The sequence below is a fragment of the Hemicordylus capensis genome, chromosome 3, assembly GCF_027244095.1.
Source record: "Hemicordylus capensis ecotype Gifberg chromosome 3, rHemCap1.1.pri, whole genome shotgun sequence".
In the NCBI taxonomy this organism is placed as follows: Eukaryota; Metazoa; Chordata; class Lepidosauria; order Squamata; family Cordylidae; genus Hemicordylus; species Hemicordylus capensis.
In genome coordinates, this window is record NC_069659.1 from 284,410,658 (window position 1) to 284,427,993 (window position 17,336).

The window sequence follows — 17,336 nt, forward strand, 5'->3', positions numbered from 1 at the left end:
TCCTCATCAAAGCCAGAAATGTGGCCTCAGTTTCTCTGTGCAAATCACACCCCTTCAAATACAAAAGGAAATGTACAATTTTTAATGCACGTTTTCACTGCTCTTCTGATGATACCCCCTTTGGATATTGGTTGATGTCAGTGACACACCTCTAACATTTAATGATGCTAATAATACACTCACTTCTAACAATAAGATATTGTGAGGGGAAGGTGGGACACTACCTAGCTTCCTCCCAGACGATCTGGTGTGGTCCTGGGCTCTGCATGGCCTGCGTGCCCACGTGACCGGGACTTTTGCAAGCCACATGGTGTTCAGGCCAGGAAAATATGTCCTGGCCTCCAGATATCCCACAATGTACCGCACGGTAAGCATGGTGCATTGGGGGATTCCTCCATGAGTCGGGCACTCTAGGCACCCTGCTCTGTGTCTGCTTGGGCTGCAAGCAGCCCAAGCATACACAAAGCTCTGTACCTACAGAGCATACACAAAGCTCTGTACACTTGTGCCCTTTTATCCATGTAAATGGGCGAGTAAATATCCCAGGTTACCCAGGAGGGCAGCACTGGGATCTGTCTCAATCTTGGCACTTCACACAAACAGCCCTACCCAGGTCAGGCTGCCCAAGCCTGGGTAGGGCTGCTTGTGTGAACAGCCTCTGAATTTTAAGAGAACAAACCAAGTGTCTTCAGCAGCAAAATCAGTTTATTCCTGTGTTACTGAGGGATTGTCCAGCAAAGTTATTTGTATAAATGCTTTTTTTCTTCAGTAATGGAGGCCATCGTAGAATATAGAGTTGTGTACCCAGCATGCCTCAGGGCTGACAGCTCTTTATCCCAGCAGATTTCCTGCTGTGAGAAAGTAGGGGCCAAAGCCCCAGTTCTGTTCCTGTCTTGCCTCAGAGAACAGCGTGAAGAGAGAGCTCCTACTATTTGATATCTTCAGGCTAGTTTTTTCACTTTTTCTATCTGTCCTTCCTTCTCCTTCTCCTATTTTATTGTGCAAGGGTGGGAAGGGAGTCTTTTTTTTAACCAGACAATACAAATTCTACACATTTTCAAAGTTCTTAATTCGACCCATCAGAAGTTTTCTTTTACTTTTGTTTGTGCCTTTTCCTTTGCTTCCTCAATGAGATCAGCACAATGAGTTTTTCCCCTGAGTAGGAGAGCCTCAGTAAGGGTAGTGAACTGCGCATGCCCGAGACAGAACTGGACCATGTGACTTGATTGTAGGCGGTCCCGCCTCCTAGTCCCAGTTCCAGTTCTGTCTCGCTCGGGACAGGACGTTAGAGGAAGAGCTCTGCAATTTGCATGTTTTTCTCCTGGAACTTCTCTTATCTCTTTGGAGCTTCTCGCTATTCTATTCCTTCTCTCTCCGCCCTCCTTATTGTGCCAGGGTGGGAAGGGTTCCGGCTTCATTCGGCTCTCCTAAACAGTAAGCAAATCTATCTTTTTACTTTCCAATTCGGCTGATTGGTCTTGCTAAATTGCCTAAGTTTGTTTTTTGTTCTCCCTTTTTCTATGGAGCTCGCACACGCTGCAGAGCTGCTCCAGGGTTCCCTCTCGGAGGGACCCACGCCGCTGCAGAACCTGGGCGGCGTGAAATGCTCTCTCCCGCGCTCTGCAGAGCCCCTGGGGGCCGTTTCCATGGCAACCCCTGCTCTCGCCCGAGCTTCAATGCCTGGTGGCAATGGTGATTTGGCCGTTGAGGGCAAGCCTGTTAAGGCTAAAAAGAAAGCAAAGCACATTGCGGAGCCCTCTTCTCCTAAAAAACGAAAAAAGAAGAAGGACTCTAAACTAAAGAAAATTGAGTCTGCACGGCGCCTCAGCGAACGGCTGCTCCTTCAAGCGGTCTGCCGCCGCTCGAAAGCTAAAGTTAACAAAAATGGCGCTAAATCTTCTGTGAGCGCGCCCAAGCGGCCCGCCCTGGAGGTGGTTGACCGGTGCCCGGTGGGCAACCTCCCGGCACCAATTCCTCCGCCCATTGAGGGCCCAGTGGTTGAGGGGGAACCGGCTAGCCCGCGCATTCCCTCCCCGCTGTTGAATCCGCTCCCTGTTGGAACTACCAGGGATTTTCAACCTGTGAGTATGCACCCTTTGTCTCCTAGCGCCACCCAGTGGCTGAAAGAATTTTTGCATAGGGAATATGCACTTGAGCCACCGGCGGCTCCGAGTTTGCCTACTACTAGTCAAGCTGCCCTAATTCCTCATGGGGCCCCACCTCAAACTCTCCCCACCACAACCAATTTGCTTCAACCGTCCCAGATTCCACATGATCAACCGAGAATCTCCAGGGTAACACACAGGGAGAGACGTGGTGGGCCGGCTAGGGGGAGGCTCTCATCCTCATCCCCCGACTCCAGCCCGCGTCGCAGGGCCATACCTTTCTCTGAGAGGGGCCTTTTCATTCCCAGACTCCCTCCTCGCAAGCACAGGCGTAAACGCAGGTTGTCTCCTTCTTCCTCCTCTTCATCGGGCTCACCTGTTCAGAAACCTAAAAAACCTAGAAAGCCTTCTTCACCTCCTCCCCCTACGGTACCCAATGTTCCCCCCATCTGCTCACAAGCCCCGCCTACTGTTCCTTCCAGATCTCCTCATCCACCCTCCTCCTCCCATTCCTCTGGGAGTGAGTCTGAGCCCCCCCTCCTCCCTACGGACCCTGAAAGGCCCGTTGACTCTGATAGGGAAGAGGGAGAGCTATCTGAGGAAGAAGTCCCACCACCCATTTCTAATTCTATCAGATTATTTTCATCAACAGATTTCGAAGTACTCTTGGCTAAAGCCAAGCGCACCATCAATGATGTCGCTGAACCTGCAGCTCCGGCTCCACAAACCTCTACCTTTGACTCACAGGTTTTTCCTTCCCTGGAACCAACGAACCCGGTGGTCCCTTTCCCCCCTCTTTTTGATAAGGTGATGTGTGCAGAATGGCAACGACCCGCCTCTACCAAACCGGTGGGGAACTTACCTAAAAAACATTATGTCTTGCCTACAGAAATTATTAACAAACTTGCCACACCCAAAGTAGATCCGCCGGTCGCACAGTTGGTGTCCGGAGCCTTAGTCCACACAGAGGGCCAAGAACAGCTCCGATCCCAGGAGGATAGGCGTTGTGACACGCTTCTGAAAAAGGTACACGATGCATCTGCCTCTGCCATCAAAATGTCTACGACTAACTCCATTTTTTCTAGGGCAGCTGTTCTATGGGCTAAAGAATTGGTTAAGCTAGTACCCCCTGAGCTCCCCAAATTACACCAGGGAATAAATAAGATGGCCAAAGCGGCTGCTATTTCAGCGGATTCGAGCCTAGACAGTTTACAACATTCGTCTAGAGCCCTAGCGGCCGCATCCTCTGCTAGACGTATACTTTGGCTCAAATCCTGGAACGCGGATTCCAAATCCAAATTGGCCCTTACCACAGCCCCCTTCTCTGGGACGGATCTTTTTGGTCCTGCCTTGGAACCAATCCTAGTCGAGACACATGACAAGAAGAAAGCCATGCCCTCTTCCCGTAAAGGGAACAGGCCATTCTATCGAACCCCTCGATCCTCCTTTCGTCCCTATAGACAACCTCCCACTCACAACTACTCCTCCAGAGACCAGCGCACACAACCTTTCAGAGGTTCCTTTCGTCCTCAGTGGAGGAACAGATTCCGGGGAAGCTCTAGACCCCCCCCCCAGGTCCTCAAACGTCCCATACTCCCAACGTAAGCAATGACGCCATCCCAGTGGGGGGCAGGTTAGCGGAATTTTGCACCACCTGGTTTTCCACTGCCTCAGACCAATGGGTTATAAACGTTGTAGATCGCGGTTATGCTATAGACCTGTCTTCCTCCCCAAGACCCCGCTTTATTCCCACTCCCAGGTCAGCCAATCCGACCAAGCATCAGCGGATGCTGCAGGCAGTACAACATCTGCTACAAATCAGAGCGATCGAGACGGTTCCATCATCAGAAAGATTTCAAGGCACATACTCCATCCTCTTTCTGGTACCAAAGAAAGACGGGTCCTGGAGAGCCGTGCTCGATCTCAAATCCTTCAACCGCTATGTCAAAAAGAGAAAATTCCGCATGGAGTCTCTTCATACAATCAAGGAAGCGGTCCGCCCCGGGGACTTTCTGGCATCCATCGATCTCTCAGAGGCATACTTACATGTTCCCATCAGAGTTCCGGATCGGCGTCACCTCCGCTTCGCATACAACTCCCAACACTACCAATACCGGGCACTGCCATTCGGGCTCTCGTCAGCACCACGGGTGTTCACAAAGCTGATGGCCTCTCTCATCTCACACCTGCGCCTACAGGGGGTACATATTCACCCTTTTCTGGACGACTTACTCGTGAGGGCCCACTCCTACAATCAAGCCGTACGCGACGTTCAGACCACAGTTCAGGCCCTACAGGACCACGGCTTTGTAATAAACAAAGAAAAAAGCTCTCTGAACCCGTCTCAGCGCCTGGTCCACCTAGGGGCCCTATTCGACACGGAAAGGGGGAAAGTCTTTCTCCCCAACGAGCGCAAGGAAAAGATCTCCCAACAGATCCAGCCCCTGCTACGCAAAGGACAGGAGGACCTCATGGTTCTGGCCCGGGTCTTGGGCTCGATGATAGCCTGTCTCGAATGTGTCCCTTGGGCCAGGTGGCACTCCAGACCACTTCAATGGGCTCTTCTACCACATCAAGATGCCATCATGGCGGTCACCCACAAACAGGTTCCTGTCCCACGGAAGGTTCAACTATCCCTTCATTGGTGGCTATCTCCAGCACTGGATGCAGGGAACCCTCTGAAAGAACCTCGGCGGATAGTGCTCACTACCGATGCAAGCCTATCGGGCTGGGGTGCCCACTGTCTCGGCCAGACGGCTCAGGGCTCCTGGTCGGCAAAGGAAGCCAAGCATCCCATCAATTGGCTGGAACTTCGAGTGGCACGTCTTGCTCTCCTCCACTTCCAGCATATTCTAACTCAGCAGCATGTCCTTCTTCGGACAGACAATGTGACGGTAAAAGCGCACATCAACCGTCAGGGAGGCACCAGATCCCGGTCACTGATGAGGGAAGCCGACCAACTCTTTCTATGGGCAGAGGGCACCATTCTATCCATAAACGCAGAACACGTCAAGGGAATGGAAAATCATCTAGCAGACTGGCTCAGCCGACGAACCTTGGATCCAGGCGAATGGATGCTTCTCCCAGAAGTATTTCAGCAGATCTGCGGAGTCCTGGGACAACCTCAGCTGGACCTATTTGCATCTCCAGTGAATCATCAACTCCCCCGGTTCATGGGGCGTTACCTCTCCCCTCTAGCAGAAGCCACGGACGCCCTCAACTCTCCGTGGCCCAAGGGTCTTCTTTACACCTTCCCTCCCACTTCCATCCTCAGGAAGGTCATCAGGAAGCTTCTTCTCGAAAGAGCGGAATTAATTCTGGTGGCTCCCTTCTGGCCGCGCAGACGGTGGTTCTCGGACCTTCTCGAACTCGCCACCCGCTCCCCATGGCGTCTGCCAGTTCGCCACGATCTACTGCGCCAGGGTCCACTTCACCATCCCAACCCTCAGTGGCTTCAACTACACGCCTGGAGGTTGAACGCGACATGCTCAAGGCCGAAGGGTATGCCGCGTCAGTACAGGACACCATCCTAGCCTCACGACGACCATCCACACAGAGAATATATCAAGCCACCTGGAAGGCCTTCTCTCAATGGTCCCTTCTACAGGGATTCGACCCCTTGAAGGCAGGAGTACCAGAAGTCCTTGCCTTTTTGCAGCGGGGCCTAGATTTGAAGCTGCGCCCAAACACCCTGAAGCGGCAAGCCTCCGCCCTGGCCTCCGTCCTGGACATCTCTGCTACCTCTTCGGGTCAACACTCCCTCCATCCGCACATCTCGAGGTTTCTGAGGGGGGCATCTAATATCGCCCCAGCACCCATTCAACGCTTCCCATCCTGGAATCTCAACCGCGTCCTCACTGCCCTCACCAAACCTCCATTTGAACCCATTGATTCCATTCCGCTGAAGATCTTGACCTACAAGGCTCTTTTTCTGGTCGCCATCACCTCGGCCCGTAGAATTTCTGAGCTACATGCCCTGTCAGCAAAGAAAGAATTTTGCGTTTTTCAATCTGACTCAGTTACCTTGCACTTGGATCCCACTTTTCTTCCCAAGGTCAATTCTCCTTTTCACAGGTCTCAAGTGATCGTCCTCCCCTCCTTCTGCCCTAACCCCTCTCATCCCACGGAAAAGTTGTGGCACAACTTAGACGTCCGTAGGACGATCCGAATGTACTTAAGACGGACTAAGGAAATTCGAAAGTCCGACTCCCTCTTCGTTACCTTTTACCCTCCCTTCCTCGGAAACAAAGTATCCAAGCCCACCTTAGCCGGCTGGATCAGGGCCTGTATCCTTCTCGCGTATGAGGCTCTACGTCTCCCCCCTCCAGGCAGGGTCATGGCCCACTCTACCAGAAGTGCGGCCACTTCGGCTGCCTTCTCCGCTCACGTTCCATTAGCTGAAATCTGTAGGGCCGCTACTTGGTCCTCCGTAACGCCCTTCATCCGCCATTACAAAATTTCCGGATTCTCAGAGCCTCAGGCGGCATTTGGGCGTACGGTCCTGCAGCAAGTTCTCTAGATTCATCCTAACCCTCCCAGGGACGTTGTCTGTCAGCTTGGGCATGTCCCTTACTGAGGCTCTCCTACTCAGGGGAAAAAGGAACATTGGTCCTACCGTGAAGCGTTCTTTTTCCCTGAAGTAGGAGAGCCTCAGGCCCACCCGGATGTTCTGCAGGACATATAGCATTCTGGGGTTTGGGTAGGGAGGGGTAGCTACTTACATTATAGTAAGCCGGTTCTCAGGGTTATATTAGTGTTCTGACTTCCTTACTTCGCTCTGTTTGACTGACCCTTGTTCTAGCCTTCTTGTCTCCATTCCTACAGACTTCTGTCTCCTAGACTTGCACACACGGAGCTCTTCCTCTCTGGACCTTACCTTTCCTCGCTCTACAGTCCTGGAACTGGGACTAGGAGGCGGGACCGCCTACAATCAAGTCACATGGTCCAGTTCTGTCTCGGGCATGCACAGTTCACTACCCTTACTGAGGCTCTCCTACTTCAGGGAAAAAGAACGCTTCACGGTAGGACCAATGTTCCTTTCTCATTGGGTCTCTTTTGGAAGGACCCCCTTCAGAAACCCTGACAACTTTGCAGACACTACCGCAAGCCAAACGAAAGCAGTCCAGTTTTGCTTCTCCTCCTGGAAAGGGCGCAACCCCCTCCCCCACTCCAGCCGGTAGCTCCGAGGTTAGCAAGACACAGCACAAGAAAGCATGTAAGAAAACCAAGCACATGCTTCCAATTCTGGCACAGGAGAAGTCCAAGCCCTGGAGAAAGAAAAACAAAGTCCCGGTGGCTCAATTGAGCGAACAACTGCTTCTGCAGGCAGTCTGCCAACAGTGTCAGCCACGCCACATTCCCATAGCCATCTTAACCAGCAATGAGGGCACAGCAAACAAAGCGGCTATGATGGGGGCACCATTTTATCTCCCGCGACCAACAACTCTGGTACCATCTTGGGGGAAGGGAACTGGTAACCCTGATTCCCCCCTGCAGCCCAGCCAGCAGCACCCTCTGTGAACCAAGAGAGGCAGCAGCAGGGTCTGCTACCTTCCGTGCCCTCTACAATGGCCCTGAGTACTGCTACTACCACACTCTCAGTAACTGTGAGTAGCCTGAATATGAGGCAAACTAATAATAATATTCCTCCAATTTCAGAGGATACCTCCACATGGCTTAAATAATTTATTGCCACAGAGTTTAAACTGCTCCTGCCCTCTGTTCCATCCACCCCTGCTGCTCCTATTTCCCACCAGCCCAGAGCCCCATCCAAGCCCTTCCTGTCTTCCTCCCCAGACTCAAGCCCAGTAAGGAAAGCCATTCCAGTGGGAGAATGGGGACATTTTATTCCAAGGTCCATGCACCATCGTAAAAGGCACCCCGATTGTTCCTCATCATCTTCTGAGGGTGCATCCCCAAAAAGGCCTGCCCTCAGGGCAACCCAGTGGTTCAACTTCCAGCTATATCTGACCATCCTATTGCTCCCAGCCTGCCCAAACCAGGGGCTCCTCCACCCAAACACCCCAACACTTCCAATAACTCATCCTCTGATCCAGAAGAAGGTGAAATCTCAAGATGAAGAGACCTCTCCACAGGTCTCCAATTCTAACTGCTTATTTGTAGCAGCAGAGAGGCAAGGAGACCAATAAATGCAGTCTCTACCTCAGAGATGCCTTCTACTAACCAAGGGCTAGATGAAAAGGTTTTTCCGTCATCCTCTTTATCCTCTCTTTCGGCCCACTTCCCTCCTTTATTTCACAGTACAATGATGGCAGAATGGCCTGCTCCTTTCTCACACAAACCCACCATTCCTTTTCCAAATAAGTTATATTCACTTCCACAGGATGCTTCATCAAGGCCGCAGCTGCTAATTCCATTTTTGCCAGAGCTTCTGTGCTTTGGGCTAAGGAACTAGCTCAATATATTCTGCCGGAAAATACAAAATTACGCCAAGGCATTAACAAATTAGCCAAGGTGGCAGCCTTCATGGCTAACTCAAGCCTGGACTGCATTCAGCACACATCCAGGTCTATGGTTTCTGCAGTAGCAGTCAGAAGGTGCCTATGAATTAAACATTGGAAGTTATATCCTAAATCCAAATTGAACTTGGCTTCTACTCCCTTCACGGGAGCAAAACTATTTGGGGAATCCCTGGAACCTGTCCTAGTAGAAACCAGGGACAAAAAGAAGGCAATCTAACAGGGGAGATATACGTAGAACATTTGTAGGCAACTCATCCTCCTTTTGAAACTCATTCAGACAGCCAGGTTTCTCCTCCAGCCCATCTTTCCGAGACAACAGGAACTTCAACTCCAGACCTACATGGCGCCCCCAATGGCAACAGCCCAATAGAGGAGCCTTCATACCACAGGCCAATAGACAATTCCAACCATCATCCTCTCAACCACACAAACAATGATACCCCACTGGTTGAAGGCAGACTCCAGAACTTTGCCCAGATCTGGAGCAGATCGACCTCCAACCTCTGGGTCCTAGAGACTGTCTCTAGAGGGCTCACTCTAGAATTCTCTTCAGTACCAGCAAACAGCTTAATTCCTACTCTCACTTCCAAAAACCCAGACAAACAACAATGCATGAATCAAGCATTCATCACCTCCTCCAAATTCAGGCAATAGAGCTAGTGCCCTTGGCAGAGTTGTGTCTCGGCATTTATGCAATCTTATTTTTGGCGCCAAAAGAAGATGGATCATGGAGGGCGGTCCTGGATCTCAAGGGCCTGAACCGACACCTCCTCACTCATTCAGGATGGAATTCCTCAAGATAAACAAGGAGGCACTCAAATATCAGGACATGTTGGCCTCCATAGATCTATCAGAAGCATACCTACATGTTCCAATCCACCTGACCCATCAGCGGTACCTTCGATTCTGCTTCAATGATCGTCACCTACAATACCGGGCAGTGCCCTTTGAATCCCCAGTTCAAATCCCTACTGATATGTTTCCCAGACTATGGGAAACACCTATATCGGGCAGCAGCAATCCAGGAAGATGCTGAAAGGCATCATCTCATACTGTGCGGGAAGAGGCAATGGTAAGCCCCTTCTGTATTCTACCAAAGACAACCACAGGGCTCTGTGGTCGCCAGGAGTCGAAACCGACTCGATAGTACACTTTAACTTTACTTTATAATAGACACTCTGTATCATGGCTGCTCAACTTTGGACCTCCTGCAGATGTTGGCTTACAACTCCCATTGTCCCTGGCTATTGGCCACTGTGGCTGGGGATTATGGGAATTGTAGTCCAAAAACAGCTGGGGGGCAAAGTTGAGCAGGCCTGCTCTATATCATGCCTGCATTGTTGTTCACATTTTTTTCTCTTCATACTCTTTGGTCAGCAGTATGAAAGGGAGCTAGGACAATGTGCACCAAGCCAGTCAGCAGGTGTTGCTGCAGTGGAGGAGGTGGTGTTCTTTTTGTGAACCTAAGAAAGTGGAGGCCACTGTTGCAGCCACTGCAAGCGAACAAAGGAAGCACACAAGGGAAAGTCAGCATTTGATGCCCAGCCTTGGGTACACCAAGGTATTGGGATGCTACAAGAGATTCCATAGCTGTCCAACTTCAGATGGCATTGTGCAGGCCTTGACACATTTTCTTTGGATCTAGAAGTCAGTCCAGAAATGTAGGATTCAATTTTCAACCTACAGGGTTTCAGATGTCTCTGCTGTGACTTCTGAATGGCTGGAATTTATTTCATAACAAAATCGCAAGGAACAGGCTTAGCACCTCTTGGCCCTGCCCCATTAAGAGGGCCATTTCTCTAGGTGCCAGAATTAAATCTCTAGGCACAATGGTGAGCTGGTGCCCAGGGTTTGTCAAGCTCTGGGTTAGTGTGTATCCAGACTGATGATGTTTTGTGTGATCTGCCACACAAAATATCCATATGCATCCCGTATGTATCTCGTTGTATCCCATTCCCACTGTGACTGTACAAATGTTTGTACCTCATTAAAGAGACAGAAAATCTTGCCTGGGTTATGAGGTGTTGCCCTCCCCCCCTCCCCCACTTTGTTTTCAGAACTTAAAACTATTTATGATGAATTACCACCACAGGACTTAGCTACACCACAGTCTTATAACTTCATTGTCCCATCTTTCCATTTGGGTAAAAACACAAAAAGGTCAGTGGCTGACATCCAAACTAAGTTACTCAATAGTACTACTCAGGAGTTACTCTATAGGACTACTTAATTTCAGTAGGACTACTCAGGAATAATTTAGTCTGGATGTCAGAAAGTGTTAAGAATAAGTGATCCAAACCCACCGTTTTGAAAAGAGGAGGTATGGATGTACATAACACTGGGGATGTTTCCAGATGGGATGTTTAATCCAGGATTGTCTCATTCACTCACTCTTTACAGGGGATTCACATGACATCACCATCCATCTGTTGTCTATTACTATTTTTCTCATGCTTAAATTAATGCAGAACATTTGACTTTGTTTAAAACAGTGGCACAGCTGCATGTGTGGACTCTTGCTAGCACTGCTGTTCCTTCTTTATGGATAGGTGTGGTTTTGTTTATTGCATCAAGAAGAAGAGTAAGAGAGGGAAGGTTTTTCACAGTCCTCACATACTGCGCAATGCAAAATGGACAGTCAGAGCCCATGCTGTTGTGTTGTGCCCAGGGCAACTCTGCTTTAGCATAAAGTTGCACAAACACAGCTGTGCCCCAGGACACCCATTATTTTTCATGGATGTCCTGTTGTGCAATTGTGTTTGTGCAACTTGACACTGGAACAGAGCTGCCATGGAGTGCACCACTGTAGACAGTGTAGACACGTGTGCAGCAGTGTGGGCGACGCTCCAACCACCTGTATTGTATTGTGCGGTATGTGAGTGATTATCTTGCACTATGGAATGCCCACTAGTGTGCATGGAATATGGTGCGATGTAAGTAAATTAAAAACACTAAAAAAAAGTAGCAGTATAGTTTCATTTGTGATTCCTAGCAGAAAAGCAACAACTGGATGAGGCTACAAAGAAAATGTCTAGGAGTGCCCTGGGACAGTGAGGGACAAAACTGACATGATGCAGCAAGTGTATGTGTGAACGCAGCTTTACTCCTTGGCTACTCCGCTGCTTTGTGTCTCTTTTATCAGCATCTTATCTTCACACTGAATCTGACTGTGCTTTCTTGATCTATACAAGTTGAGGTAAAGGAACCATGTGAGCAGCACATATGGGTGCCAAGTGATGGAACATTTCTGACATTTGGGTACCAGAGTGTCAGATGATGGATGAGCCAAGCCTTCTGTAAATGGTTAGGAGTTGTGTGAGGGCTGTACAGAACATTTTTGATAATGCTGTGAGAGAGAAGGGAAGAGTATTCATTGAACAGTTGGATGTTAATCCTGAGAGAACAATGAGGGGTGATGGTGCAGGAGTTTCTGTAAGTTGTGCATCATGCATCTTAGATAGCCTGTGTGTTTCAGCTGGCTTCATTAAGCAGATTGATGTCATTCACTCTGAAGAGTTGTAATGGGTTGAGCAAAATGGTGGACACATGTGGGACAAAGTCTCCATTAACAACATGGTTCCAGTGTTAACACTAGCCTGTTTGGGTGGATGGATAGACACAGGATATAGAATTATTAAAACAGGGAGTATAAGATTATGTTTTCCCTGCATTGAGGCTGTGTGTGTGTGTGCGCGCGCGCGTACAGTTGTAATTGTTCCAACTTTGATCACATGCTCTAAATAAGCTGTGGTTCCAATAATAATATCCCAGGATAACTCAGGCAGCAGATACTTTTTCGGCTGGGTGATAGTTCCAAGTTGGGCTCAGTATTTTTGAAATGAACAGTTTCACTTGTTCCAAGAAGGCTCCATGAATCCAAGAAACCTCAGGCAGGGACTGTGAATGCTCCTGGTCCCACCTCTTCTTTCACCTCTAAAGTCCTTTCTGCATAACAAGATCCCTGATAATAATAAATAAATAAATAATAAATAAAATTGCAGATAAAATCTTGCCTCCCAGGTCCCTGGACTAATTAGAGCCAGACAAATGACACTTTGCACTGAACAACACTTCTGTCTAATAGCAAACTGATTAAACATTTTGCATTGGGAATTCCAGGAGAGCAGGCAGACACGGACAATACGCATACCGTGTAAGACCAGCTAACTTTGACTTTCTCCCCAAATAGAATTTAGCCACTTTAAAAAATGAATGCTGCTAATGTCAAGCTGTCCAAACTTTAGAAATCATGGTGATGATAGGCCAGTTTCATTACACATCCTATTGAGCTGTAGAGGATAAAGAGACCATTATGCTGTTGTGCTGGTTCGTTTTACTTTTTCATGGCATTTGTACTAAGATGATAAGCCCAGGGGGAAGCTTCAGATGACACCTTTGGAGCCACTAAATATGTAGATGCTTCTGAAAGGAGTGAGGAGCTCTTGCTAAAATGAGTGTCTGGCTGACTCATTGGGATTAGAGCATTGAGGAACGTTTTAAAAAATGGAATATTTAAACCACATGGTTGCTGCTTGCAGTTTATCAGTTCTTTCTGTTACCATTGTTGACCCTGTTGTGAAGGTATGCCTTTTGGGGAAGGACAGTTGCTTCTTGTGGAGGAATGGTTCCATAGACCAACATTTTCATCTTGTTATTGCCTTTGCACATATTATAAGAATATAAATGCTTGTTCACACAAGGAGGCTGGGGGGAAGGCTTTCAAGAACTTTTTCGCATGATTGTGTACTTCACTTGAACAAATTGGTAATGCTGTTTAACTCCTGTTTTCTTCTCCTAACTTGGCAAAGATTCACCTTTTTAAATGTGGTGATTCTCTTTATTTAGCAGGGGGAGAGTAACTGGCCCTATCCATCCCCAGCATAGTACCTCCAGTGACTGTTGCTGATGTCTATCTTACATTTCTTTTTAGATTGTGAGCCCTATGGGAATAGGGAACCTTTCTTTCTTTCTTTCTTTCTTTCTTTCTTTCTTTCTTTCTTTCTTTCTCTCTCTCTCTCTCTCTCTCTCTCTCTCTCTCTCTCTCTCTCTCTCTCTTGTGTAAACTGCTTTGGAAACTTTTATTGAAAAGCGATATATAAATATTTTTAATGTATTTGTAAAAACAGCTTAGGCCCTTGGTATTTAAGAGAATGGAGCTATTCTGACGATCAGTGGAAAGCGGGCTAAGGGTGCTTAGCCCGCTTTCCACCGATTGTGAGACTCACCGGGCTTGCAGCCGAGCCCAGTTGAGTCAAAGCGGGTCACCCGCTTTTTTAGTCCTCCCCTAAGCCCGGGTTAGTGGAGCGAGAGCTCCACTAACCCAGGCTTCCCAATTGTGAGTAGCTGTGGCATGGCTCCACGCCGCGGCTATTCATGAGTAGACCCCCGGAGGGAGGCAACAAGCAGCCTTTCGGCTCCGGGGGTCTCTCCAGTATGCCCTGCACGCTTGCTCAGGGCATACTGGAGCTTCTGGGGGCTGTGTGGCCCCTGAACTCCTCAGCCCCTCCCCGGCTCCGTCACGGAGCCAGCAATCATGTGGGTGGCCGATCCAGCCCCCCAGGGCTCCCGCCCTGATCGTCTGCGAGGAGAGCGGGCTTAGTCTGCTCTCCCTGCTTAGCTTCACAAACCGGGTCTTGCTGATTGTGAGACCCGGCTCCTTGTCTTCTTTGCCATGAGCCCCACCACCTGTTAAGTTCATCTGGAGAGGTCTGTCTGCTAGGGGTGTGCACGGAACCGCGGAGCTGCGGTCCGGCACTGGGGTGGGGGGTTCCATTAAGGGCGGGGGGGGGCTTTACTTACCCCTCCCGTGCTTTCCACACTCTGCCGCCGTAATTATTGAAAAAATTGCTCCTCAGATGGCTCCTCCTCCGATGGCTGCTCCGTTTAAAAAAAATGGCTGCCCCCTTGAAGCCCCGGCCCCCTGCTGCTGCTGCCCTCTTGAAGCCCCCTCCCGCCTCCTTAAATCTCGCCCGGGCCCCGAGATGACTCTTCAGAAGCGGGCGGCGGGGAGATGTCCTCCCGCCCCCTTCCCTGCCGGGTTCAGGCTGCAAAAGACTTTAGGAAGGCTTCTGCGCGCACACGCGCAGAAGCCTTCCTAAAGACTTTTGCAGCCTGAGCCCGGCAGGGAAGGGAGCGGGAGGACATCTCCCCGCCGCCCGTTTCCCTGCCGGTCTGCCAAAGCACTTTTACTTTTGCAAAAGTAAGAGTACTTTTTGCAAAAGTACTTTTACTTTTGCAGACCGGCAGGGAAACGGGTGGGACGCCCGTTTCCCTGCCGGTATGCAAAAGTAAAAGTACTTTGGCAGACCGGCAGGGAAACGGGCGGCGGGGAGATGTCCTCCCGCTCCCTTCCCTGCCGGGCTCAGGCTGCAAAAGTCTTTAGGAAGGCTTCTGCGCGTGCGCACGCAGAAACCTTCCTAAAGTCTTTTGCAGCCTGAGCCCGGCAGGGAAGGGGACGGGAGGACATCTCCCCACTGCCCGCTTCTGAAGAGTCATCTCGGGGCCCGGGCGAGATTTAAGGAGGCGGGAGGGGGCTTCAAGAGGGCAGCAGCAGCAGGGGGCCGGGGCTTCAAGGGGGCAGCCATTTTTTTTAAACGGAGCAGCCATCGGAGGAGGAGCCATCTGAGGAGCAATTTTTACAGTAAATACAGCGGCAGAGTGTGGAAAGCGCGGGAGGGGTAAGTAAAGCCCCCCCCCGCCCTTAATGGAACCCCTCAAACTACCCTTCCGAACCAAAACCACCCCGTGACCGGACCGGTCTGGAGGCCTTTAGAATGGCCTCCGAACCGGTCTGTGCACATTCCTACTGTCTGTAGTTGCCACCAACCCATTTGGTGGCTACTCGGGAACGGGCCTTCTCTGTTACTGCCCCTGAACTTTGGAATGCGTTCCTTGTTGAAATAAGATCCTCCCCATCTCTGGCAATTTTTAAAAAGGAACTGAAGACAGATTTATTCAGCCAGGTTTTTAATTAGATTTATAGTTTCAAAATTTTTAATACTGGATTTTAAATGTTTTAAATGTTTTAAATGATTTTAATTGTAAACCGCCCAGAGGTGCAAATTTTGGGTGATATATAAATATTTTAAATTAATAAATATTTGTTGTTGGTGGTGAGGATTTGATGTGTACTGCTCCCCAGCTTGGGGTGGCTGATTAGAAGTGGCTAAATCTACCATTTGAAGTGTTCACCATAGGGATGTGCATGAAACAGATTTTGCGTTCTGTTTGGAAACAAAACACAGATGGCCGAAACGTTGCAAGTTTTGTTCTGTTGAAACAGCTGGCTTTGATGGAACAAACTTGAATGAGAAGAAATATGTCCCTTGATCTACTGCTTCTCTTTTTGGTCATGATGATGAGATACCCTTCCAGATGCTCTGCTATGGACTTGGATGCCATATCCCTCATGACAATTGTCTGTAACGGTAAAGAAGCTCTCCAGGTTTCCCTGAATTAAAACTAGTCTCTTAGCTGGGCATATTTGCAATATATATATATGAAGTGATCCAAGTTCACATATAATGATGTATTCAGGGCTTAACCTTGGCCCTCTTGCAGATGTTGGCCTACAACTCCCATAATCCCTGGCTATTGGCCACTGTCACTGGGGATTATGGGAGTTGTAGTCCAAAAACAGCTGGGGGGCCTGCTCTAGAGACATCATGGTATGTAAAGTCTATAGTCTCTTGCTTAATTATGTCTCTTTGTGAATTATAAGGGCTTATTTTATGTGATTTCGGCTTTCCACTGTTATTGACAAGGGTTGACCATCATGTACTGACTGCCTCCTGTGTATTTTTACACAAGAACACAATTATAGGAAGCTTTGACCACGTTCCTTGCCCACTGTTCTTATATAATTTGTGCTTGCTGTGAATTGTAGGGATGTGCAAAAACTGATTTTGTATTCTGTTTCAAGCTCAAAACGAAACACAGATGGCCCAAATGTTTCATCGAAACAGCAACATTGCATTTTGCAACCCTGCCTTGAAAAACACTGCAGGAGCACACAGTAAAAGGGACTCTGTCCCTTCCAACACAGAACACATTGCTGCACAGTCCCTTTGAATAAATTTTGCAATTCCTTCCTCTCTCCCCCCAGCCAATGACAACATTTGATTTGTATCAAAATAAGCCAACTAAGAAGCAAAGAGATCATAATCTAGTCAGAAGCCAGTGCCAGAAAACCAATCAGCAAGGGGGGAAAATCCTCCAAAATGGCACTAAGAATTTCAAAATGTTTCATTCGAAACAGGTCTGTTCTTGAAACAGGTCCTTTTTAAAAGAGGGTGCTCTGTATTGATCTTGAAACAGCCTGTTTCGGGTCAAAACGTTTACTGTCAAAACATTCTGCACATCCCTATTTCGCCATGAACAATAGTTGCAGGTTTTGCTTGCAAATTGGATCTCCCATTCACCAAGAACAAGGTGATACCACAAGCAGAGGAAAAACAGCCACCTTGAGCATGGTTGTTATATTCATTGGCTGTGGAAATAAAAACAAGTAGTTCTACTTTCTGCTTCTTTTATCATGGTGACTCTTACCTAGCAGGGTTGCCATATTCTGGCTTTCCAAATCCGGGTGCCTAATTTGCATATTATGTAAATTGGCTTGAAAATAATTTTTGAGCAGAATAGTGACTGCATGTTTTGCTCCATAACTCTGCTTCTACAAGGGCTAGAGCTTAGCTTTTTATTTTATTTTATTTTTAATTTTTTTAATGAAAGCTGAAATCCTGGTGAATCT

The 17,336-nt window shown here is 48.7% G+C and overlaps 1 protein-coding gene across 4 annotated transcripts in view; it reads left to right on the forward strand.

Moving 5' to 3' along the window:
• Positions 1-17,336, forward strand: part of SEMA4G (semaphorin 4G) — a 185,838-nt gene that overhangs the window by 38,960 nt on the left and 129,542 nt on the right. Inside the window, exon 1 of one of the 4 annotated variants that reach the window (XM_053310018.1) lies at positions 15,182-15,264. The exons of the other annotated variants lie outside the window; for them this stretch is intronic. The gene's annotated coding sequence lies outside the window, so the exon portion shown is untranslated. Of the gene's footprint in view, positions 1-15,181; positions 15,265-17,336 lie in introns of those variants that run through there. 4 annotated transcript variants of the gene reach the window in all.